This window comes from Taudactylus pleione, unplaced genomic scaffold (genome assembly GCF_031769625.1).
Source record: "Taudactylus pleione unplaced genomic scaffold, aTauple2 ptg000352l, whole genome shotgun sequence".
Classification (NCBI taxonomy): domain Eukaryota; kingdom Metazoa; phylum Chordata; class Amphibia; order Anura; family Myobatrachidae; genus Taudactylus; species Taudactylus pleione.
The window spans coordinates 17,363,364-17,389,783 of record NW_028284753.1 but is presented as its reverse complement, the minus strand read 5'-3'; the positions used below and the strand labels follow the sequence as shown (position 1 = coordinate 17,389,783).

The window sequence follows — 26,420 nt, the reverse complement described above, 5'->3', positions numbered from 1 at the left end:
TCGGCGGATCGCCGCGATAATTGCAGCGTGTATGCGGGCGACACGAGGGTTAAATATTGCTCGGTCGGGCATGCTGGATTGTCCAGCATGCCCGTCCGATGCGATATTTACCCGGGAAACTGTCGGCCGCATCGGGCAGTGTATGCCCAGCGCGGCCGACAGACAGACATTTCCTGTGTTCCTTCCTATGGAAGGAACAGGGAAATGTCTCCTCCCCCGGGGGCGGAGCGCGGATGTCGGGCTATACACTGTGAGATTTCTCTCACAGTGTATGCCGGCGACTTCTGCGGCTGGCAGGCAGCCAGATAAAATGTCTGTCGGTCTGACAGACATTTTTTCTGGCAGTGTATGCCCAGCATAAGTAATAATATGAGATGAAAATTGGATATCAATTCATGTAATAATTCTGATATTACTGACTCTAATATTGAGCTCATTTAATACGGGTGAGACACCAAGTGCATTATATTTATATTAATAAATGTATTTAATCTGTTCAATATTTTGCTAAGCTTACTATTAATATTTTATTAAAGGAATATTATTTTAATGAATACCTAATAAAGGTTAATTTTTAAAATATTTTTTCTCGGATAGTGCACCATTATACTGCCTATCTTTTCTCCTTGTAATTTAGCTCTGTTTACTGGCAGAAGGTAGCACACCCCTTATATAGAAAAATGTAAGAATTTAAAAATTAAATATATATTAGAAGGGGTATATCGGGATTAACCGGTGCGGTAGTTTTTGTTGTCTATATTTGATCTTATCAAACAGGACAATGTTGGTATAAAAGATACTGACAATATATGTCAGAACTTATAAAATCTAATAGCGCTTCTGATGTTATGCAGCAGCTATTCTTTAATAATAACCACATAAGTCCCATAACTGGGAATTTATCATTCTAAGACATATATTTATGAAAGAACTACAACTACAATTCTGATCTTTATAACAAATGATATGTGGCTGTATATACAGAAAGAATATTATGTTTCCAATGGTATAACAAGATACTATTGTTACACTCAGGAACAGCTTTGAGAATAAGTGTAACTGATATATGATGTGAGACAGCGATAATCCATTTAATTTCACCTAAGAAGGAGAATTATTTGCAACAAGTATTGATATTATCAATTGTGGTATAAGTTATTTTTTGATAATACTTACTTTATATAAGCCAATACCAGGCTAAATATTTATCCTCCTTCTTTGGTGATTATGCGGGTAATAGTAGGTGAATTTAAGGCACATATAACATAGGTTTTTGTCAATGTTTTAATTACACATTTTCTTGTACACATTTATTTTCATTCATTTTATAATTCGCCTTAATAAAAGTTATGTTTTAACTTTATGAACCAGGTTCTTCATCTGTACTCTGTACATTTAGCTTAATCTGTGTGTGCCCATTATGAGAATACTTTTTCTGCCTCTTGGCCTATATTACATTGTACTTATTCTCAGGTGCACCTCCCCAAGAAAACAAGCATAAACTTAAGATTGTTTATTGATTAGGGGAATGGATTTTTGAAGGATAAAAGCTCCTGTGCGGATATACTTTTTGTTGTGTTTAACTCCCAGATGATGCAAGATAAATCATTTGGTCGTTTGCTAGATTGCTTACTGTGTATGCACTATATTGTTTGTCCGGGAGTTTGAGGGAATTTGGACAACATCAAATCATTTGGTGGTCGTCTGATGTGTACCTGTCTTAAAAGTGTGCAGTGCACATAGGACCTGATTCAGACCCATTCACTAGGGCGCGATCGCTCGCAGGCGGGCGATTATTGATCAGTGCGCATGCGTATAATTCACTGTGCGTGTGCACAAGCCTGTTTCAGCAATGGGGAATCGTGCTCTCGTACAACAGAGACTTCCCACTACTTTGAGTGACAGAGGAAGGTGCTTGTGAACGGCGGAGTGGTGCTGCGAATGCAGGCGTGCCTGACCATCAAAACGGAGTTTTAAGGGCGTCCATAATTAAAAGACAGTGTCATTGTACACGTCAGTTCGCATCTATTTGGATGGAAGTACTTGTAGTGCTTGCAGGAGCCCAGGGTCTACCACAAGCACTGCGTGAGCTGGTGATGGTTCTTTACTCTGTCGATGTCTGCAGTAAAAAAAACTGAGTAGCAGGTGCTACTCATTGCACTGAATAATCGCAAAGTAGATGCGTTAATTAGCATATATATATATATATATATATATATATTTTTTTTTTTTTCTTTTCAAGTTACTCTTTTTGTTTGTGAATGTGATATTTGTACAGATACCAATCCCAAAAATCTTTTACTTCCCTATCAATTGGACCTATCTATTTTTATAAACAAATAAATGATAAAAATGTTTATGTAGCACAGGTTGAGTCTCCCATATCCAAATGCTTGGGACCAGGGGTATTTTGGATAACGGAATATTCCGTATTTTGGAATATTTGCATACCATAATGAAATATCTTGGGAATATAATTCAAATATACACACAGAATGCATTTATGTGTTATTTACACATTATGCACACAGCCTGCAGGTCATTTTATACAATATTTTCAATAATATTGTGGCTCAAACAAAGTTTGTGTACAGAAGTGAAATTAATTTATGTTTCATATACACCTGATACACACAGCCTGAAGGTAATTTTATACAATATTTTTAATAATTTGTGCCTTAGACAAAGTTTGTGTACATTGAACCATCAAAAATCAAAGGTTTCATTATCTGACTCATGCCAAAGAAATTCCGTATTTCGGAATATTCCGTATTTCGGAATATTTGGATATGGGAGACTCAACCTGTATTTAAAGTGTTTTTTGTTTTTTTGGAAACTCCTTTCAAGCTGGTGTGGAACTGCACATCCTAGCATGTCATTCCAGAGTAAATACATGCAATATTGGCAATACTGCAATATTGGCAATACTGTGCCAGTCCAGGCCCGGATTTGTAGTTCCATATTGCATCTAGTGGTTTGTATTTTTTGGAAGAAGGATAAAAAAGCATTTTGAAAAGACAAAAGACTGACTTTTTTTTAAAAAAAGTTGTTTTTATTTCATAATCAAAACATTTCTGACATATTTTTTTTTGTTTTCATTATTGAAAATAATAAATTTTTCAAAATGATAAAAAAATGTAATAACATAAAAAATACACGATTTTCTGGATGAATTTGGTATGGGAATAGCATCAGAAAAAGAAGATGTGGACACACTTACAGATGTGGGTGAGGAAAGTGTGCCTGTGTCGCCACCAGATGATCCTCCTCCACCTCCTTCAAACACATTACCTCCAAATGTGGCTGGACCATCAGATGGCACGATACAATGTCAAGATATTCCTTATGGGGTTTCCAGGGGCACTAACCAGATTAAATTTTTGGACATAAACATTGTGAAAGTTCAATCTTTTTTATTTTTCTTTGCAGCCGACTCTGGAAAGCTCAATTTACAGATCCGAGGGAACCATTGTGGACCCTGCTGGCAGCTCGGTCCAGCCTCAGCAAGGCACTGGTCCACCTCACCTTCTCTTTGGCTAATCAGTTGTTGTTTCATCTCCCCATCTTGGGGAGAATGGGGGAGGTGCAATTGATGGAGGTTGTGCCATCACCCCATCCATATGCAGGCTTTCAGCCATGCCAAGTTATTAAAATTGAAGAAATAACAATTAGTATTTTTATAATACACAAAACTAGACCGATATAAAGATGGGTGTATGCAAATAATTACCAGACTCAGCATGTTGGTCATCTGGTGGAAACTCCTGATGGTCTAATTTGGCCTCCAACACTAACCTCCAATCTAAGGCCCCCAACATCTGTTGTTGCCTTTGGTTCAAAGCCAAGCTGTCAGGGAGGGGACCCCCTGGCCCATTAAGGTGTTTGATCTGCAAATTCAGCTTTGTCTTGAGTCGGCTGCAAAGACCACCCCACCTATTGATAAATTTATCTTCAATTATTTTGCAACCAAAACATCTTGATATGACACAAAAGATATATTGAACATTTGGCTTTCAACATTGGTAATTCTAAATTGGCTTTTTTTTGTTTGTTGGAACCATGAAAAAACAACCACATTTTCCAGCCATTTTTCCAAAGTAGGTAAGAGTTTTTTGAAACTTACTTTTATGCACAAAATAAGTATCAATATTAGTGGAGTGCTTCCGATTGATGACCTTGGATATTTTCTTCCAGATTTTTTTCCGATGTTGAACTGGAATGTTATGTCCAAAAGTGAATCTGGCTAGTGCCTCCTGGGTGAGGGTATCCGTAACCCCACAAGGAATATCTTTACCTTGTATCATGCCATCTGATGGGCCCGCCACATTTGGAGGTGATGTGTTTGGAGGAGGTGGAGGAGAATCATCTGGTGGCGGCACAGGCACACTTTCCTCACCCACATCTGTAAGTGTGTCCACAACTTAAATTTCTGATGCTATTCCCAATCGAAATTCATCCAGAAAATCATGTATGTCAATCATGCAGTCCTCTACACTGGCCTCCTCAGAATCCATGACTGCAAATTGCATAAATCCAGGCATTGCTATTTATATACTTTATATGCATATAACCATATGCGTATGCCGCTGCTACTGTGTGCCACTCCCTCGCAGTGCGCTACGCAATACACAAGCGACCAACACACCCTATAAAGCCGACCCTCGAAATTCGCAGCACCTTGTGAGAGTGATTTGGAGTGTTGGGAGTGTACTAGCTGTGGGATTAGGTGAGTCACATGCTGTATGATAGGTGTTGTGTTGATATAGATGTAGTAAATCAACAAATGTCCTGTGTCCATCTGCCATTTTTTAGTGGCCAACCAATCAGACTGCACCATAGTTTATATAAAGTTTGAACATTGTAATATTTGTCATTGCCATCATGAGATCCTCAAGCTTTTGCAGGCGTGAGCTGCACATCCTGACACAGGTTATGGACCGTCGCCTGGGGCCCGTAGGCCCGCATGTGCTCAACCGCATAAAAATGCGTGCATACGCGGAAGTGCGAAAGAGGCTACGCAGACTGGGATTCCGCAGGATGGTGGTCCAACTTGAAAGGAGGTGGTCGGATCTCCGGAGGCGAACCGTGGGCCTCCTAGATCAACTGCGTGCAGGCAACCACCAAAGTAATGCGTTTTTATTAATTGCGTGGTGTATGCTTTGTGCTGTGTATGCGTTTGTGTATTTGTGTGTGTATATGTAATATTTATTGTTTTTATTGACCTGTTTGTTCATTTCATATTACTGACATTTTTGCTGCTATGCCACTATGGATTTTATATTAGGGGTGTGCACCGGCCAGTTTTTGTGTTTTGGTTTTGGATCTGGATCTTTCTTCGTGTTTTGGATCTGGATTGGTTTTGCCAAAACCACCCTTCCGTGTTTTGGGTTCTGGGTTTTGTGTTTTGGATCTGTATTTTTTTTAAAAAAAGCATAAAAACAGCTAAAATCACAGAATGTGTTGATTTTTCTGCTCCTATGCTATTATTAACATAAAAAAACCTTAATTTCCACTCATTTCCAGTCTATTCTGAACACCTCACACCTCACAATAGTGTTTTTATGTCCAAAAGGTTGCACCGAGATAGATGGATGACTTTGCTAAGCAACACGAGTGGGCGGCACAAACACGTGGCCCATCTAGGAGTGACACTGCAGTGGCAGACAGGATGGCAGTTTGAAAAACTAGGCCCCAAACAGTACATAATGCAAAGAAAAAGGTGCAAGATGGAATTGTCCTTGGGCCCTCCCACCCACCCTTATGTTGTATAAACAGGACATGCACACTTTAACAAACCAATCATTTCACTACCAGGGTCTGCCACACGACTGTGGCTGAAATGATTGGTTCGTTTGGGCCCCCACAAAACAAGCTGGCAATTAATCTGGCCCTGCACAAACTGGCTCTACGGAGGCAAAATGTCATCCTCATCCTCCTCATTCACCGATTCCTCACCCTCTTCAGTGTTGTGTACATCCTCACAGAGTATTAATTCGTCCCCACTGGAATCCACCACCACAGGTCCCTCTGTACGTTCTGGAGGCTGGTCTCCCTGGAAGAGTTGATAATTCATTTTTATGAACATCATCTTCTCCACATTTTGTGGAAGCAACCTCCTACGCCTTTTGCTGACAAGGTTCCCGGCTGCACTAAACACTCTTTCGGTGTGCACACTGGAGGGGGGGCAACTCAGGTAAAATAGAGCCAGTTTGTACAGGGGCCTCCAAATTGCCTCTTTTTCCTGCCAGTATATATACGGACTGTCTGACATGCCTACTTGGATGCTGTCACCGATGTAATCCTTTAACAGACAGACGCACGCTTGTTGCTGCTGCTTTGAGGATGCAGGTGTGGCTACAGCCCACACAATTCACAAAGACAGGAAAAAAAAGAATTTTTTATATTTTGTGGAGCGCACTTTGAGGGTTACACCACCCTTTAACAGACAGATGCACGCTTGTCGCTGCTGCTTTGAGGATGCAGGTGTGGCTACTGTGCATACATTTCACACACAAACAGAAAAAAGATTATTTTATTTTGGTTGGAGCGCACTTTTGGGGTTACACCACCCTTTAACAGACAGACGCACGCTTGTCGCTGCTGCTTTGAGGATGCAGGTGTGGCTACAGCCCACACAATTCACAAAGACAGAAAAAAAAAGAAGAATTTTTTTATTGTTTGTGGAGCGCACTTTGAGGGTTACACCACCCTTTAACAGACAGATGCACGCTTGTCGCTGCTGCTTTGAGGATGCAGGTGGAATCTAGACGGGATTTGGAACCGGGGACACACTACCTCCATCAATTGTCTAAATCCCACTGCACTAATGGCGGATACCGGACGCACGTCTAACACCAACATAGCAGTCAAGGCCTCAGTTATACGTTTTGCTTCAGGATGACTGCTGTCGTACTTCATCCTCCTCGCTAGGGACTGCTGGAGGGTCAATTGTTTAGTAAAAGTAGTGGTGTTCCTACTTCCTCTCTGGGATGATGAACAACTCCCAGTAGCAGCAACAGCACTAGGAGGAAGTGGTTCTTGATCTTTCCATATTTTATTTTTATCGGAGAAAGTTTGGTCCTCCATTTATGTTATATTGATATATACTTGCGGCTAAGGCGCACACAAACAGAGAAAATATTTTTTTATTTTTGCTGGAGAGTAGTACACTTTGTGGGTTACACCACCCTTTAAGAAATGAGCCAGCCGGCCCTTTACGTATGGGACACGCTTGGCACTACTTTGTTGATGCACGTGCGGCTACTGCGCACACAATTCACAAACACAGAAAATATTTTTTTATTTTGTTTGGAGTGTACTTTGGGGGTTACAGCACCCTTTAACGGACAAGCCAGCTGACCCTTTACTTATGGGACACAGTCGCACACTTGGCGCTGCTCCTTTATTGATGCACGTGCAGCCACAGTGCACACAATTCACAAACACAGAAAATATTTTTTTATTTTGTTCGGAGTGCCCTTTGTGTGTTACAGCACCCTTTAACGGACAAGCCAGCCGGCCCTTTATTTATGGGACACAGGCGCACGCTTGGCACTACTTTGTTGATGCACGTGCGGCTACTGCGCACACAATTCACAAACACAGAAAATATTTTTTTATTTTGTTTGGAGTGTACTTTGGGGGTTACAGCACCCTTTAACGGTCAAGCCAGCCGGCCCTTTACTTATGACACAGGCGCACGCTTGGCACTACTTTGTTGATGCACGTGCGGCTACTGCACACACAATTCACAAACACAGAAAATATTTTTTTATTTTGTTTGGAGTGTACTTTGGGGGTTACAGCACCCTTTAACGGTCAAGCCAGCCGGCCCTTTACTTATGACACAGGCGCACGCTTGGCACTACTTTGTTGATGCACGTGCGGCTACTGCGCACACAATTCACAAACACAGAAAATATTTTTTTATTTTGTTTGGAGTGTACTTTGGGGGTTACAGCATCCTTTAACGGACAAGCCAGCTGGCCCTTTACTTATGGGACACAGGCGCACGCTTGGCGCTGCTCCTTTGTTGATGCACGTGCAGGCACAGTGCACACAATTCACAAACACAGAAAAAATATATATTTTTTTTGCACTTGGGGGGAGCACCCCTGATGGACAGAGCACCCCCTGGACAACACTACAGCACCCCTTTAGGACTGGGACACTGCACAGGACTTTGGAGGAGTGGACACAGCCCCTATGGACAACAGCAGCACAGCACAACACAGCCAGCCCCTATGGACTTTGGAGGAGTGGACACAGCCCCTATGGACAACAGCAGCACAGCACAACACAGCCAGCCCTTATGGACTTTGGAGGAGTGGACACTGCCCCTATGGACAACAGCAGCACAGCACAACACAGCCAGCCCCTATGGACTTTGAAGGAGTGGACACAGCCCCTATGCACAACAGCAGCACAGCGCAGCACAGCACAACACTACACTGCACTGCACTACACTACACTACACTACACAGCCCAGCCAGCCCTAACTCCCACCCTCCCTCTTCACTGTCCACAGCCGAGTGAGAAAATGGCGCAGACGCGGGTACCTTATATAGGATCCAAAACCCGCGAGACCTGGAAGGCGGGAGATGACGTTTTGCCTCGATTTCAGATCCGAGTCAGGCGGGAAAAGTCGAGCCTGACTCGGATCGGCCTCGGATCGGGGGGGCTCGGGGGGGTTCGGATTTCAGAATTCCGAACCCGCTCACCCCTATTTTATATGCTTGATTTATTCTACTTATTGTAAGTGCGATATACTATTAAAGTGTGTCTTATAAGTCTAATCTGGACTATTGTGTATCTTCTCTATGTCCTCCCGTACCTATGTGGCTATGACTAGTGCATAAGAAGGGATGGGCATTTATTGCAGCTATCACAAAGGATTGGAAAAGGAATTATCCCTTAATAAAGAGTAACATGATTTACTTCATGTAAAGTGGACTCTGAATTAACTTATCTATGGTGATTATCATTCATATTGTCTATTTTATCACTGCAATTTTGTTTACCGGGAGAGCGCTGGCAGGTGGTGCTAATACTAATCTAACAAGATGTCCTCAATGTCACAAATGAAATAATTAACACCACCTTTTGATCTTTTAAAATGTGTGAGCCAGTAATGAATACACTTGTGCGTCAACTAGGAGATCTGGAAAATATGCACTGTTAAAGATGCACTGATATAGACCATCTAGAGCAGGGGTCTTCAAACTTGACCCTCCAGATGCTGTGGAACTACACATCCCAGCATGCACTGCACATAGTTTTAGCATGCTGTTATATCAAAAAGGTGGCAGTGCATGCTGGGATGTGTAGTTCCACAGCAGCTGGAGGGCCAAGTTTGAAGACCCCTGATCTAGAGTGTCAATTATTAATACTGTATAATACACTATCCAGTACATAAGGAGACCAATGTGTACATATATGTCCAGAGCAGTGCAAGGTTCTTTTGCTGTTTCACCAGACTCCCGAACTTGCTCAAATGATCTGGAATGGAGATGTACATAGGAACACATGATGTGAATGCTCCCATAGCTTGGTGTATTGTGTCTTGTGTGTGCATGGCAAATTTCATGGTGCGATCAGTGGCAAATATCGAAGAGGACACATCTGTAGTACTGCATTCAGACATAAATATGATGTTATCATCAGGGCCGTAGAAAGCCCTGCTGGGCCCAGGTGAAGAGGGGGGCGTGGCCTATTAGCGGGAGGCATGACCATACCCCCTTGAACAAAAAAAAACAACACACTTTTGCAGCGCTGCATAGCGCTGGGGAGGGGGGTGCTGTGAGCCCCTCAGCCTGGTGCAAAGCCAGGGGGGGCGCGATCAGTGTGATCGCTCCCTCCCCCCCACAGTCTCCCACTGCAGCCCAGCACACGCTGTGTGCTAGGCTGCTGGGAGGGAGGGAGGAGGTAGAAAGGGAGGATGGATGGCGCCGGGCCCCTCAGGAAGCCCGGGCCTGGGTAAATAGTACCCGCCCCTGGTTATCATCCATCAAATTGATTGGCACCATCTTTGTTTCAAAATCTTTTTTGGCACCTGCCCATATCAGAGGTATACCGTCAATGTAGCAGGTGAATAAAATCAACTCGCTAGCAAATTGAGCATTTTGTGTGAACAAACACTGCTCCACTGTGAACATGTATGTATTGGCAAATGTTAGGGCCACACTGGAGCCCATGGCACATCCAATCAGCTGCAAGCAGTGACCACCATTAGAATAAAAGTAGTTCCATGTTAACATCTTTTCCAATAGTATCAAAAATAAATTTAAATCAGGACCTTTGTAATGTATGTTTCCTGTTAATAGGTCTTTAACTGTCTGCATTCCTTCAGCATGCTGAATGTTCGTATACAGGCTGACCACATTTATGCTACTTAAGACACATATTCCCTGGCAACTGATTGCATTTTAGCAAAATTAAGAGCAACTCCATTATATCTTTCAAGTAGATGACTTCTGCCTGTATCACATGTTGGAGGTAGAAGTCCAGGTATTTTGCAATGTTATTAAATAGAGAGTAACATGCAAATATTATCGGCCATCCAGGAGGGTATTCAATGTTTTTATGCACCTTCTGTAGTGTGTATAATACAGGCATTATTAGAAACTCCGCAGTCAAAGCTTTTAATGTGGTTTTATCAATGATGGATTCCTCATGTGCCTTCTCCAATATTCCATACATTTCCTGTTTAAACCTGGAAGTTGGGTCATGATATAGTCTCCAATATACAGTACTGTACATGAGTCACCTAATTGTCACTATATCTCATCATTATATGCCTGTAAATTTTGTAAAACAATGGCACTTCCCTTGTTGGCAGGCCACATTACCAGGGATTTATTCTCATTTAGGGCTCTATTCATTACAGTAATTATCAGGGCCCAACCCTGAAAATTAACATTGCATCATCTTTTCACTGCTCCTTTTGGAGCAGCGAAACTAGTGCACCTGCATGACCTACACGTCACGCATTCACACAAAAGCGCCAGCATCTAGCAAAAGGAGCAACCCGGGTCTCCTTCCCATAGAGGAGTGTGTTGCGGGAGCAAACATCATCTGAAGATTGTGAAAGCTCCCGCAATTCAAACTCTAAAAATATTGTATTTTCGGAGCTTGATTCATTTTGTCCACATACTGGCGTATGGGGACAACGTGCCATTCTGGGTGAAAAAGGAGAGCAGGAGATATCTGTGATATTTCCTGCATTACCTTTTTGATGAATAGCCTGAAAACTTAACTTCTACAAAAGTGGGTGAAAATTTTAATTTTTCACCTGCTTTTGTAGAAATTAAGTTATGATGAATATACCCCTAAATCTCTTCAAAGCTGTAAATTTATCCTCTGTCAAATTGGGTATATCCTCTGTGTTAGATCTTTCTTTTTACACAACAGTTATTTCCAACATGCGTGTGTAGAATTTAATTATGTGTTTGCGGATCAAATACTGATTTTGGTCTCAATGGATGATTTGGTATAATTACATCCTTGTTATACAGCAGATTACTGTAATATTCCTTGAGCTTCAGATCTCTCTAGTGTCGCCAGACGTCAATTTTCTAATCTAGTTCTATAAAGGCATTTGGTACATATGATTCTTTAGTTCTTTATTCAATAGAGACCTATAATCCTGGATTAATTAATGGGATTAGAGATTAAAATTAGATTGTTTTTAGACATTAGCGCTTTCCTCTCCCCTTGTTTGCCATGCCAAATTTGGGTGCAGTACTTCTCCTTGTGTGCCCCTGGCGCAGGTCACTGCCCTTAAAGGGGGTTTCTGTGTAGATGTACTGGGGGTGGTTTCACTTTCACTAAATGATGATCCAGTTGTTATATCAGAGTCAGTCATATGTCTCCTTGGTTTCCTCTGTTTAAATGTAGTTTTTCTCCTCATTGGAAAATGGGCTGTAGCACAGGGATAAACTGCCTGTTCATCATATTCACGACTGGCAATTGCATATTTGTACTTCTTAAATTTGATGAGCTCATGCTTATAGATAAGGGGAGTGGACAGGAATAAAAACTTGCTCCAACTTGAAGCAAAGTGGATTTTTTATTTTAATACAGTTGCACCATCTGGCCTGAATGAAAGTCTGTTATTGAACGGTCTTCTGTGATGAATTGTGCTCTACAGATATATTTAAGATGGTATCTTACCTGTTTTATTGAATTTGTAAGCTTAACATCCATTGCATATTGCTAAATATGTGTCTTGTCTATAAAGTACTAAGTATTATTGTAACTAGAGATGTGCACCGGGCCATATTTGCTGGTTTTGTATCTGAATCTCCTTCATGTTTTGCATCTGGATTTGGTTTTGCAAAACCGCCCTTGCGTGTTTTGGATTTGTATTTTGTTAAAAAAATGATAAAAACTGCTTAAATCACATAATATGGGCCTGTTTTTGTTCCTACAGTATTATTAACCTTAATAACAATCATTTTCAGGCGTTTCCACTGAATTTTAACCACCTCACAGCTCACAATATTGTTTTCACTACTTTTCACCAATATAGGTCAAAGGTTGCAGCGCGCTGGCTGGCTAAAGTAAGCGACAGGGCAGCGGCACAAATGCATGGCAGTTTAAAAAAATATAGGACATCTATGAAATATTGCCACACAGCAGTGGCAGACAGGATGGCAGTTTACTATAAAAAATGTCAGTCGGCAATGCCCCAAATTGTGCAAATTGCAAAGAACAGAGGTGCAAGATGGAATTGTCCTTGGCCCCGCAACCTTTGGCATATTAAAAAGGACATGCACAGTTTAACAAACCAAGCACTTTAGCGACATGGACTGATACTTTTGAGGCTGAAGTCCTTGGTTTGTTTGGGCCCCCAAGAACAATTTTTTGGAAGGACTACTTCCAATCATTAAGGAGGAGGTTGATGATGAGGGTGTTTGTGATGGCGATTGCATGTACTGGTCCAAACTGCTGGTAGCTGATACTGGACTGCTTGTTATTAATTTACAAATTATTATAATTTTGTTAAATAAATTGCATGAACTCATTGCAAATGACGTAACAGGGAGGAGGTGCCTAGATGGTTAATGTACCTACCTCTACTAACTTTGGCTTCACAAATGGTACAGATGCCTTCACAAATGTTGTCAGGATTTGTGTTTAAAATAATTCCACACCCAAGATGTGACTTTTCTGGTCTTATGCCCAAACATGACAATGGCTATATTCTATCACAAGCAAGAACAGCTGCCACTGGTGGCTGATTTATACAAACAACATCCTCATCATCAACATCCTCATTAGTGTCAGATAGGACAGAAATATCCCCCTCATCCTCCTTTGGGACTTTCTACATACTATCATCCTTAATTTCTATTATTTCACCATCTAATACTAACACAGCCATCATGGCATCAGTGATCTATTGTGCAACTGGGTGACAGCTGTCATACGTGCTTTCTCTATCAAAGAATTGTTTAACAGTACATTTTTTTAAGTACTATTACTAGTAGTCTTCTTGGTCCCTTTCTAGGATGAAGATCCACTCCAAGCAGCAGCAGGCCTAACGGTCAAGGATTCTTTTGAGGAATCCTGGATAAGGGAGGAGTCACCTAGCCTTATCCTGGATGCAGAACTACCTCCAATCACTAGTGATTAAATTGATAATGAAGGTGTTGGTGGTGGAGATTGCAGGTGCTGGTGCTTTACAAACACTACTGATCGCTTGACAATTGTTGTCTGGATTTGGGTAGAAATTATTTCACATGTAAGAAGTGGATTTTTTTTGTTTAATGCCCAGGCATGACAATGGGCATTTTCTTATCACTGATTCCACTGGTGCGTAATTTACACAAACAACATCCTCTTCAACAACATTCTCATCATCAACATCCTTATTAGCATTAGCTATACAAATATCCTCCTCATCCTGGTGCACTTCCACAGCAGCATCCTTGATTTCTATATTAGCATGTTGACTTGTGCTGCTCATCACCACATTTGCAGAGGGCACACAAATGGTGGAAGGAGGCTCCTCTTTTGGAAAGGTCAGGATCACACATGACACCTACGGATACACTGAGACTTTCCTCAAGGATTTGTGACATTTCTGCACACAAAGTTGGTTCCTGTGCCTTAAAGATTTTAATTTTTTTAAACTTCTATAGGGAGAGGGGCTTACATCATTATAAGAGGCAGAATCACCAGTCATAAATAAAGGCCAAGGTCTTAGCCTATCCTTGCCACTTCATGTGGTGAAAGGCATATTGCCAATTTTATATCTTTCTACAACTAACTTCCCTTTGAAGTTTTTTTCTTTACCACTGTAAAAAATTGTTTCTTTAATTTTAGATGCCCTGACTTAAGCTCTCTATGCCCTTGGGTATCGGCTTTAGTAGATGATGTTGACGGACTAGTATCATCATGACTGGTGGCAGCAACTCCAGCACTAGCATGTGGTTCCTGCTCTCCCCTCAACTGATTCCCCATATCAACAAACACGAACAAAGTGGGGTAGAGCACACACCGCATTTGTACCAACATTTTTTCTTATTAACTTTAACCAGTGTAATGCATTACTGGTCCCAGCATGGTCAGAGGAATTATCAGTCCTAGGCCAGTTAAAGACATCCAACCCGGTTAAAGACATTACCGGTTCTAGTCTGGCCAAAAGCATTACCGGTCTCAGACCAGTCAGATGCATTACTGATCCCAGCCCGGTCAGAGACATTACCAGTCCCTGGCAGTCAGAGGCATTACTGGTCCTAGCCCAGCCAAATACTTGACCGGTCCCAGCCTGGTCAGACGCATTACCAGTCCCAGTCCGGATAGATGCATTACCGGTCCCAGTCCGGTCATATGCATAGCTGGTCCCAGCCAAGAATCTGTGCCTAGCCATTCCTAGTCTGGCAACCCAGCCTAGCCAGTTCCAGGCTGGCATCCGAGCCTAGCCAGTCCTAGCCCGGCATCCAAGTCCAGCTGGTCCCAGCCCAGCATCTGAACCTATCCACCCTCAGCCCAGAATCCAGGCCTAGCCATTCCAGCCCAACATCCGAGTCTAGCCTGTCCCAGCCCGGCAATCCAGTATACCAGTTCCAGTCCTGTCATCTCCTGATCTCAGTCTGGCTTCACTACCAGTCCCAAGTCAGTTATCACCCGATTCATCTGGTCCGGTAAATTTTAAGCTTTGTTCACAAACGACACTGCAGTGTCACACCGCTTATGTGAATGCACTGGGGTAGAACTTACACCATCACAATACTTGTATGAATATTACACTACGGTATGATGAACCTACAGCATCACTCACAATACTTGTATGAATTTTGCACTATGTTATGATGAATCTACAGCATCACAATACTTGTAAGAATTTTACACTGGGGTATGTAGAACCTACAGCTCACTCACAATACTTGTATGCATTTTACACAGCGGTATGAAGAACCTACAGTGTCACTCACAATACAGTACTTATATGAATTTTACACTGCAGTATGATGAATCTACAACGTCACAATACTTGTATGAATTTTGCACTGTGGTATGAATTACCTACTGTAGGAGTCAGCTCTGCTGTTACCTTCACCTCTCCAAGATGCAATTATTCCTAGTTACTTCTGTGTTCCAACTAACTAGGATTACATTCCATAGATATGGCCTGGTGTCTGCATTATAGAGCTTCAGTGAGTTTACTTATTGTGCTGTCCACATGAGGAACTAGCTAATCACTCAGCCTGCTTCCTTCTATGTCTGCAAGAAACTACCAGCCTGGTTAATTCTGCTGCCAGCTCTGACCTGTTCTGCAACACTACTACTCCCAGCAATACGAGTCCCAGCCTGATTCATCCTGCTTCCAGCGTTGACCTGCTCTGCAGCACTGTTTCTAGCAACACCAGTTTCTGTTTGGTTTTTTTGGTCACCTGTTCTAATCTGACCAGCAGCCTTACTAAACCCAGTCTAACGCATTACTGGTCCCAGCCCGGTCAGAGTCATTATCAGTCCTAGCCCAGTTCAAGGCATCGAAACTGGTCAGAGACATTTCCGGGGTCAGCCAGTCAGAGGCATCACCAGTCCCAGTCTGGCCAAAAGCATTACTGGTCTCAGCTCAGTCAGGTACATTACTGATCCCAGCTCGGTCAGAGACATTACCAGTCCCAGCCACTCAGAGGCATTACTGTCCTAGCCCAGCAAAATGCTTTACCGGTCCCAGCCCGGTCAGACGCATTACTGGTCCAAGTCCAGTCAGATGCTCCAGTCCAGTCAGATGCATTACCGGTACCAAGCCGGTCAGGCACATCACCTGTCCCAGTTCAGTCAGATGCATTACCGGTCCCAGTCTGGTAAGATGCATAGCTGGTTCCAGCCCAGAATCTGTACCAAGACATTCCTAGCCTGGCAACTGAGCCTAGCCGGTTCCAGGCTGGCATCCAAGCCTAGCCGGTCCTAGCCTGGCATCCAAGCATATCTGGTACCAGCCCGGCATCTGAACCTATCCACTCCCAACTCGGAATCTGAGCCTAGCCGTTCCAGCCCAGCATCCGAGTCTGGCCTGTCCCAGCCTGGCATCCAGTATACCAGTTCCAGTCCAGTCATCTCCTGATTTTAGTCTGGATTTAATACCAGTCCCAAGCCAGTCATCTCCCATTTCCAGTCCAGCTCCAATACAGGTCCCAGTCCGGTCACATCCCGGTTCCGGTCCAGCTGCAATGTCGGTCCTAGTCCAGTCATTTTCCAGTTTCATTCCAGTTATTCTGATAAAGGACTCCCCTATTTACTCTACAATTTAAGTACAACATACACAGTCATCAATCATTCCAGCTCCATCAATACTGCCCAGTGGTCCCAGTCCCTGTGCCCACACAAACAAAACCCTGATTCCTGACAACCACACCAAGAGGCTCGATGCAGTTGAGAAATATACAAGTGACAGGAAAGTTACCTTAACCTCCATCCAATTAGCTCCCACATCATAGGGTGACATGAATTGGACCCTACTTCATAAGATTGACATCCCTGACAACAGGAATCATCGTATCAATCTTAGATTTATTGGGATTCCAGAATCTGTAAAGGACCCTGTTTTACCAGAGTATTTACAAAATACCTTAACTGATGAACTGCAGGTTTGGGGCCGGAGAGATCTAATACTGCCTCTCGCCCACAAATGGTTCTGGGTCTCATACTGAGGGGTACATTTACTAAAGTGAGAGTTTTTAGAATTGAGTTTTAAAAGAGATGTTGCCCATAGCAACCAATCAGATTCTAGCTATTGTCTTCTAGAAGATGCTAGTTAAATGTTAATGAGAATCTGATTGGTTGCTATGGGCAACATCTCTTAAAACTCAGGGCCTGATTTAGAGCCGGACGCTATTTGCGGAAGCTCGTTCAGAAAAAGGGGCTGGCTATTTAAATTAAGCGCTTGCTCTTTGCGGTCTGTTGACGCCTCTATGTCTGAACGAGCGAACGAAACATGCGCTCACTATTTTGGAAAAAACGCCCCCTGGCCGCTCGCATCATACGTCATCTCCGCTATTTATTTGATTAATCGAGTACATCGAAAGGCGTATGAACTGCTCACAGTGCTTGTGGTTGGATTTTCCTACCGCAATCATGCGAGCAGTTCAGGCTAAAAGAGAACCAAGTGACGTGGTCGATGACGCTGCTTTGTTAATTATGCACACCCTTGCTCGTTTTGACCGTTTGGCACGCCTGCGTTCGGATCTCCACTCCCCGTTTTCAAGCACCTTCCCCTGTTACCACCCACAAACGCCTCATTCTGTCACTCAAATTAGCAGGCATTCGCTATTTTGCGAGCACACGATTTTCGACCGCACTGACTGGTTCGCGCATGCGTACTAAAACCCATACGCATGCGCAGATGTGCAAACATCGCTTGGAGCGAACGAGCGGCCGCTTACGAGCGGCTCTGAATCAGGCCCTCATTTCTAAAAATTGTCTCTTTAGTAAATTTACCCCTTAGTGTTTATTTTACTGCCTTACAAGCAATTAAACTAGAATGACGAGAATTGTTCTTATTTTTGTGATTCTGGTATATGATTCAGGCAGGGCCGACTCGAGGCATGTTGGACCAGTGCGGTCGAAAAGGGGCACCAACCCATAGATGGCGCACCTCTCCCAACAATCTCAATTTCAGCGTGGACAGTCCCATTTTTCGGGTACTGCCCTGCTGTTCCACTCGTGGGATATAGTGTCCTGCCTGCAGGAGGTCGTAAGGTTGGGCACCCCACCGCCGCAGAGGTGCGTTGGTACTGGACCCCGGAGAAGCTTAATAGATGCCGCATGCACATCCATTCAGTGCAGGGAGAGTGCTGGGTTCGCCCCCAGCCTGACATTAAACTGGAGGTGTCCCATACAGACATGCCCCCATATACATAGTTAAGGGGGTTTAGTCTATGGTAATTAGAATATATCCCCTTTTGGACTCATGCGGCTCCACCATGCAGGGTTACCGGGCACATCAGTCTGGAACTCCTTGAGTCGGCCCTGGTTTCAGGACAGACAGTGGCTATGTTTTTGGGCTACACTCTATCCTGAATCTACTATTTATGTTTGTATGTTAATTTTTTTCTATTTTGGGTTCATGTCTTATGGAACGTGTTCACTCTCTACTGTTTTTGGTGGAACATTTTAGAAAATGTAGTTATTTATATCATGTTGGTACACTATATATTTTACACTTTATGGATGTACTGTGAAATCTAGGCATGGTCGGTGGGCTCTCCCCCCTGTATTTCCACCACTCACTGGGATGGGGGGGTGGCATGGTGATTTGTACTATTTCTTTCTTAATTTTTGATGTTGATTAATAGTGATGGCTGCAGTAGATGATTCCACTCCTACTTCTACTGTGCATAAAACTATACATTTCTTGGAACATTCATGGTTTGAACTCCCATATTAAATGAAGGAGGGTGGCTACTCCTCTCTGCCAACTGGGGTCTGATATTATATTCTTGCAGGAGATCCATTGGATGGCCTCTGATAATATGTCTCTGTGGGGCTCAGGAATTATGGAGGGTGTGGCCTCCTCCTTTGATACTAAAAAATGAGGTATAGCTATTGTGATCAACAAACATCTAGATTACTCTATACTGGAACTGGAGTGGGACACTGAGAGTTGCTATTTATTGTTGAATGTAATAATCCAAGGTGACCTGTACACCTTAATTAATATATAAGACTCCAGGTTTTCCAAATATGGAGTTTTTTCAAGCAATTTCTAACCTGCTTTTCTGATTACCTACTCTGAACCTGCTGGTGGGGTGGGGGATTTCAAAATGTGGCTGGTGAGGCATTAGATCGGACTGGTTCTGGGTCCCCTATGGGAAAAGGAGGAATAGGTTTACTAAACTTGCTTCATGGGGTATGTGTTATTTGGAGGCTTTTTAACCCCTATAACTGGACACACTCCTTCCAGTAATTTATAAGGTTTGACTATTTACTGTCTGTGGACTGCTGGTTCCGTCGGTGGTGTCCTCTGATAACATAGTGATATTGGATCACGCACCTTTACCTTTATATATTCAAACCCATTTCCCTGGGTTGACTCATATGTTTTGAAAATTCCTGTCTTTTCTCAAACAATCAGAACATTTCAAGAAATTCCTCACATCCAAATGGATGGAGTTTGTAGACAATAACTTAGAGCACTGGGAAGATTTGTCCATTGTTGGGAGACTTCTAAAGCTGTAATGAGAGGAATACCATAATACATTTGACAACATACATGGGGCCATGGGTGTTGCATATTTGGCTTATGAGGCCGACCTGTCTAATATGAGAACTTTGAGACTTATAAACACCATCACCAGCTTCTGAAGAGTTTTTTGTTGGACAGTGTACGGACTCAGGCAGATTATGTGAAAGAAAATCACTATTATAGGTGGTACAATATATCTGGTCGCTTGCTAGCTAATATGGCCAAATTACAGCATCCACATCACTTTAATAAGGCACTATGTTTTGTCTACCCTGGATATTGTCTCCATTTTCCAGCATTACTATAAAACTTCTATATATGGCTTCCACAGAGTTTTCTACAATACATTATAATTTGTTTGATAATGTGCAGATTCTGAAACTTTCCTCCTCACAACATGAAGCTCTGACTCAGAACATCACTGAATAGGAGGTTTCCGTGGTTATTACACATCTCCATAATAATAAGTCACCGGGCCACATCAGTTTTTTAGGGGAATATTATAAATTAACTGTGACCACAGGTAGTACCATTTCTTTGAAGATATTTTAATCAACCATCTCCATTTCCCCAAGTTTAAATCAAGCTTATACTATTGTTCTGCTCAAACCTTCATGAGACAAAATAAGGGCTAATCAGATTCAGCTTATTTTGTCTCAAATTCTAACACATTATCAATTTGGATTCACTTGGGGTAGATTTTCTGTGAAAAGGGTCACGGAGGCTTTGGCAGCAATTGTGTCCCAATCTAGTCCTTAGAGTTCTCCTCTGGCAATGCTTTTAAGTCTGGATGCAGTGAAAGCATTCAACATAATGTCATGGGGCCAATTATTGAAGATATTTGAAATATGGGAATTTGGCCAACATTTTTCAGATTTTTATAGGATTCTCCGGCTACCACACTTGATTATTTGATTATCAATGGCGCTTGTAGCACTCTGATCATTATGATGAGAGGCATTCGACAGGGATGCCCCCTTGTAGCCCTTGCTCTTTAATATTGCTCTGGACCTGTTATTGAGGATTCTGCAATCTTGGGCGGCATTTAGGGGGATCGCTGTGGGATCCCAGGAACTTAAATTCAAGCGTTTGCCGATAATTTGATATTAAATATTTTAGATCCTGAACATACCCTGCCCAGGATTTTATATAAATTGACAGATTACGCTAAAGTTTTAAAGATTTAAAATTTATCTGGATAAATCAGAGGTGATCTACTTGGGCCCTACAGTGAAACCCACCTGGGATGATTATTATATGGGCTACTAAATCCCTTAAATATCTGGGGATTGAACTGCCATGTCATATTGCTGATCTTTATGACTTAATATGAGTAGCCTTATTGGAGAGGTGGTTGAAGAATTGTCTTGGTAGCAACATTTATTGTGGTCTTACATTGGTAGTATACATTTGTTGAAAATGATCTCCTTCCCTAAACTCTTATACCCATGGAAATGTTGCACATCCCAGTAACAGTAGTGGATGAATATTTTTTATATAAGTCCTTTATGGTTTTCATATGGTAATCTAATGCCCTCGTATCAGTCTACTAAAATTTCAGCAAACTCGGGTGAATGGAGCTTTCAATCTAACCAATCGAAAGCTATATAGTCATGCTGGAGATTTGTGATGCATAAGGGATTGGTTAAATAGGATGGATTTTTACACTGACTTTCTTTTAAACCAATCATTCTTGCCCGAGCAACATTTATTGGCATTTCTCCATTCTCATTAGAGGAAGCTGACTGATGATATTGTTCAGAATTGTAAATAACTGCATGGCATGTATGGCATTATACATGGTAGCAGCATAATTTAAATTTTCATTCTCTTTTTTTACCACTACTCTTAAACCCGGAATTTAAAAAAAGCTGTGCATCTATGTCCTTAATGTCATGGTTGGGCATGGGGATTTTGTGTATCTGTGCACTGGTTAACAGTGAGACTTATTGACCCTTACAAATTGCTGAAATTTTTGCTAAACATAACTTGCATCTGTCTCATTTACTGGCATTACATCAGGCACAACACTGTCCTAGCTTGGTGATTCGGGTCTTATTTTCTAACTGGTCCAATTCCTTAGATATTTTACTTGCTCGGCCCATGGGCGGAGGTGGGGTCATTTCTTTATGTTATAAAGTCCTCCATACCCCGTTAGACCATGATGGGGTTAATACGAGTCTTTCTTCTTGGAGAGTGATATTTCCCAATATTCATTATGGACAAATTACTACAGTCATTGTTTTATTCTCAATCAGTGCTATCATCAAGCACGTATATAGAAATATTTTTATAACATTTTTATCATAATGGGTATATATATTTTACCTCACCACAGGTTCATGATGAGTTTGTCAGACACTAGTAATTGCCCTAAATGTAGAGCTTCTACCGCAACCTTCTTACACTGTACAGATGTGTTTTCATACATCTAGCCTCAACATGCCACGCAGCGTGACTTCCCTGTTGTGAGTGAGCCACCATCTCCCATGCTACTCTGCTAGCCTCTGGTGTCTTTTTTTTCTCCAAAAATGCAACAACTGTATATCTGTGTGCACCTGAGTCTGTATACAGTATGAAGCACAATGAAACTTGGAGTGAAAAAATCTGCGGCCACTACATTGTAGCACTTCATATACAGATTCATAGGCTCAGTTGCACACAGATATACAAATGACACATATCAAATTAATCAGCAGCCTCCTGGTGCATCCTAGTTGCATCACACTGCAACTTAGATGCATTTTCTGCAAAAAATTACCCGCAGTGCTAGCAGAGTGTCATGGGACCTGACATGTTGAGGGGTGCTTTTTAGCGTGACTGCAGCAAAGATGTGTAAGGATGCAGCTGCATGTGAGAATGCCCTATACTACATCAGCTTTGGATCTCTGTTAATAGATTTGCCTCCACCTATCTCGTGAGTTATCTTCCATTGTGAGCAGAATGGGCGATATTGGGTATTATGCCTCCGACTGTCCCGATACAAAGTGAAAGCAAGAAATTTTGTTGGTAATTGGGTGGTAGCACACAAGTGTACTATGCAAATGTGGGCCAAATACACAACACCCATCGGTTTACTTGTTCAGGAATAAGTTATTCTATGTATTTCAAATGGACTGGCTGGAGACTACCATACATAAAAAAAACAATGGCTGCCTCTTTTTTCACTTGTGGGAAGGTTCTATAGACTTTGTTAGCCCAGTACGTAAACACCAAATATATAACCAATTCTGATACAAGTCTTGGTATGAGATGCATATTTTATTGGATGATCCCCCAATTTCTCTATCTTCTCCAAATTAAATCATGCCCTGTTCTTTTTTCTCATTGTGCATAGGCTCCGGGTGGGGAGAAGACTGCTAACCAAGCCTAGGTGGGGGACTGTATCATATGCCTTGATTTCTTTTCATGCAGTATATAGTTCTTTATGGTATCTGTTTGGTTCCTTTTTGGATTGTTACTACATGCAATGTGTAATGATGTATCTATAATGGTTCGCTGGGTGTGCGGTGCACATGGGCCATTGGGGTCCAAGGGGGCCCACCCTGCACCCATATATAGTTATACTTACTTCTCCACAGTCTCTAGATTGCTGCTCTGCAGCACCAAGTCAGCAGTGCTGCAGAGCAGTGGCCATTTTCCCCAGTGACTTGTATAAAGGGCTGGATTGGCCACCTGGCAAATGCCAGAAGGGCCGATGTCAAGATGGACCGGTCTGACTGCGGAGAACCTCGGCCGAGCATATCTCCCTAATAAGGGACCACTTGTGATAAAATCCCTCCCAAAATGGCCGCCACCACATAATGTAAATGCAATGTAATGGCCAGAGGGAGAGGTGGTCTCTAGTGTCTCTAAAGCAGCAAATGCTCTGCTGGAGGCAGAGCTAGTGGTGCTGCACATCACAGGTACAAACCCCCGTGCAAAACACAAGAGCGCCCCCACAGGTACCCTGCATCCGCCCACGATCACAGAACAACCTCCCGCCTGATGATAACGGCAGCACAAACCTGCAGGTAGGTGCTACTGGAACCTCTTTGCACATGAATGGATGTGTGTGAGCATCCTGTTTTTTTGTTAGTTATAATACATAATCATTAATATATTTATACTAGGGATGTGCGCCGGATAATTTTTGCCGGATTTGGTTCTAATTCATCGTCCAGCTTTGGATTTGGATTTCCCAAACTGCGGAGACTGGCTTTGGATTTGGATTTTTTACAAAAATGTACAAAAAAAAGCTAAAATCACACAAATTGGGCTTTTTTTCTTCCTAGAGCACTTATTAACATCAATAACATTAATTTCCAGTCATTTAAAGTCAATTTAGACCACCTCACAGCATATAGTATTGTTTTCACCATTATTGGCCAAAGGTTGCAGTGAGCTGACTGGTTACTAAGCGTCAAAGCAGTGGCACAGACACCACAGTTTAAAGCATATCTTTGAAACATTGCAACACAGCAGTGGCAGAAATGAAACCTAGTGCAAGATGGTATGGTCCTTGGGCCCTCCCACCCACCCAGTGGGGTACGGCCAGCAGGGTCACAGTACTTGTTTACACAGTGGGCTACGGCCCAAAGAGTCAGTCTTATTCACATTACACCGCACATAGTGCCCCTGATTCACATTACAGCATAAAGTAGTGTCTCATTTATGTTACGACACACAGTAGCCCACAGTGGTAATGCCCCTTATACAATGCCCACAGTAGTAGTGCCCCTTATACAATGCCCACAGCAATAGTGCCCCTTATACAATGCCCACAGCAATAGTGTCCCTTACACAATGCCCCCAGCAGTGGTGCCCCCTATGCAGTGCCCTCAGTAGTAATGCCCCCAGTAGTAATGCATCTTGTAGTAGTGCCCCCAATAATAATGCCACCAGTAGTAATGCCCCCAGTGGTAGTGCCCTTAGTAGTGCCCCCAGTAGTATGCCCCCATTAGTAGTGCCCCTTGTAGTATGCCCCCATTAGTAGTGCCCCCAGTAGTATGCCCACATTAGAACTTGAAGTGCCCCTAGTAGTATGCCCCAAGGAGTAGTGTCCCTAGTAGTATGTCCCAAGTAGCATGCCCTCATTAGAAGTGCCCCCAGTAGTACTGTAAGCCCCCATTAGCAGTGCCCCTTGTAGGATGCCCCCATGCATAGTGCCCCCAGTAGTATGCCCCCATTAAAACTTGAAGTGCCCCTAGTACTGTATGCCCCCATTATCTGTGCACCTTGCAGTATGACCCCAGCAGTATGCCCCCAGTAGTATGCCCCCATTAAAACTTGAAGTGCCCCTAATTGTATGCCTCCAGTAGCATGCCCTCATTAGAAGTTCCCCCAGTAATACTGTATGCCACCATTAGTAGTGCCCTTGGTAGCCATCCCTCCACCCATGCAGTGCCCCCAGTAGCATCTCCTTACACAAACACACACAAAGAAGAAAAAAAAAAACTTACCTGAATCCCCGCTCCTGCCATGACCATGGCCATCCGCTCCTCTCTGCACCGGCAGCGGTGGGAGCCAGAAGACGGAGCTCATGACTGAGCTCCTGTCGGCTCCCTCCTTTTACACAGCAGCCAATGAGAGTCTGTCTGACTCTCATTGGCTGCTATCACAAACACACTGCTGCCAGTGCAGCAGTGTATTTGTTACAGTGTAGGGCAGATCACTCTAGCTGCATTCTGCCCAACACTTGTGGAGCCCTGACGTCGGTTTCTCTCTTGAGGATCCGACGTCAGGAGGCTGCGGCTTGGCCTCGAAGGGGGATACGAGTCAGGCAGTATCCCCTATGTTCGGAGCGGTTCGGATTCTGTGGAATCCGAACCGCTCATCCCTAATTTATACATAAGCTTCTATGCGAACATATATGAGTCCACCATGTAATGCTAAAATTAAATGTTTAGATGGCACTCTACTATTTAATATAGACAAATTCTGATGCCTGCAGCGCTGCACCTCCCCTGTCCTAGCGGCTGTTTGTGGGGATAAGTGTTACATCCATCACAGAGTATATTTTACATTATTTAAGATTGATATTGGTTATTGACATGAGAGTGCCCCTTTTCCTCATTTTACATATAGCTCCAGCCTTCAGCTCAATATGTGCATAAGTGGAGGGTTTATATATTGTTAAAAGACAACCCTCCTCTTATGCACATATTGAGCTGAAGGCTGGAGCTATATGTAATATATCTATATATATCTATATATCTAGAGGCTCAACGGACCGGCATTCTGCTGGACAGCTGGTAAACTTGCTCCTGTGCCGACAGTGATGATGAAATATAGTAAAAAGCATACAGCGGCACTGGAAGACTATCAAAAAGCTTTAATGTGATCCTTCCCAGCACCCTGGTGCTGTGAAGGATCACATTAAAGCTTTTTGATAATCTTCCAGTGCCGCTGTACACTTTTTACTCTATCTATATATATTGTCGAAGCCGGATAGCTGAGACAGGATCGGTTTAAAATTAAATCTGCACAATGCCATTTTGCAAATGGCAATGAAACGCCATTTTGCGACTGGCTGCCCAGCACCATTTTAGTGAATCTTGCCCATTATAAGTACATATGGTGATGCTATTATTTAGCGTTGTGTGATTCCCATGCAATAGAAAGAAGTTAAAAGTCCTCATCATATAAATACCGACAGTCACTAAAACATATAAAATCATCAACCCTGCAAAACACGTACCATGGTGTACTCCACAAACACGTAGTCACACAACGATAACTA

At 42.7% G+C, this 26,420-nt stretch overlaps 1 protein-coding gene across 2 annotated transcripts in view; it reads right to left on the bottom strand.

The window, feature by feature from the left end:
• Positions 1-26,420, bottom strand: part of FRMPD3 (FERM and PDZ domain containing 3) — a 746,708-nt gene that overhangs the window by 91,111 nt on the left and 629,177 nt on the right. The gene's annotated exons all lie outside the window — the stretch shown is intronic.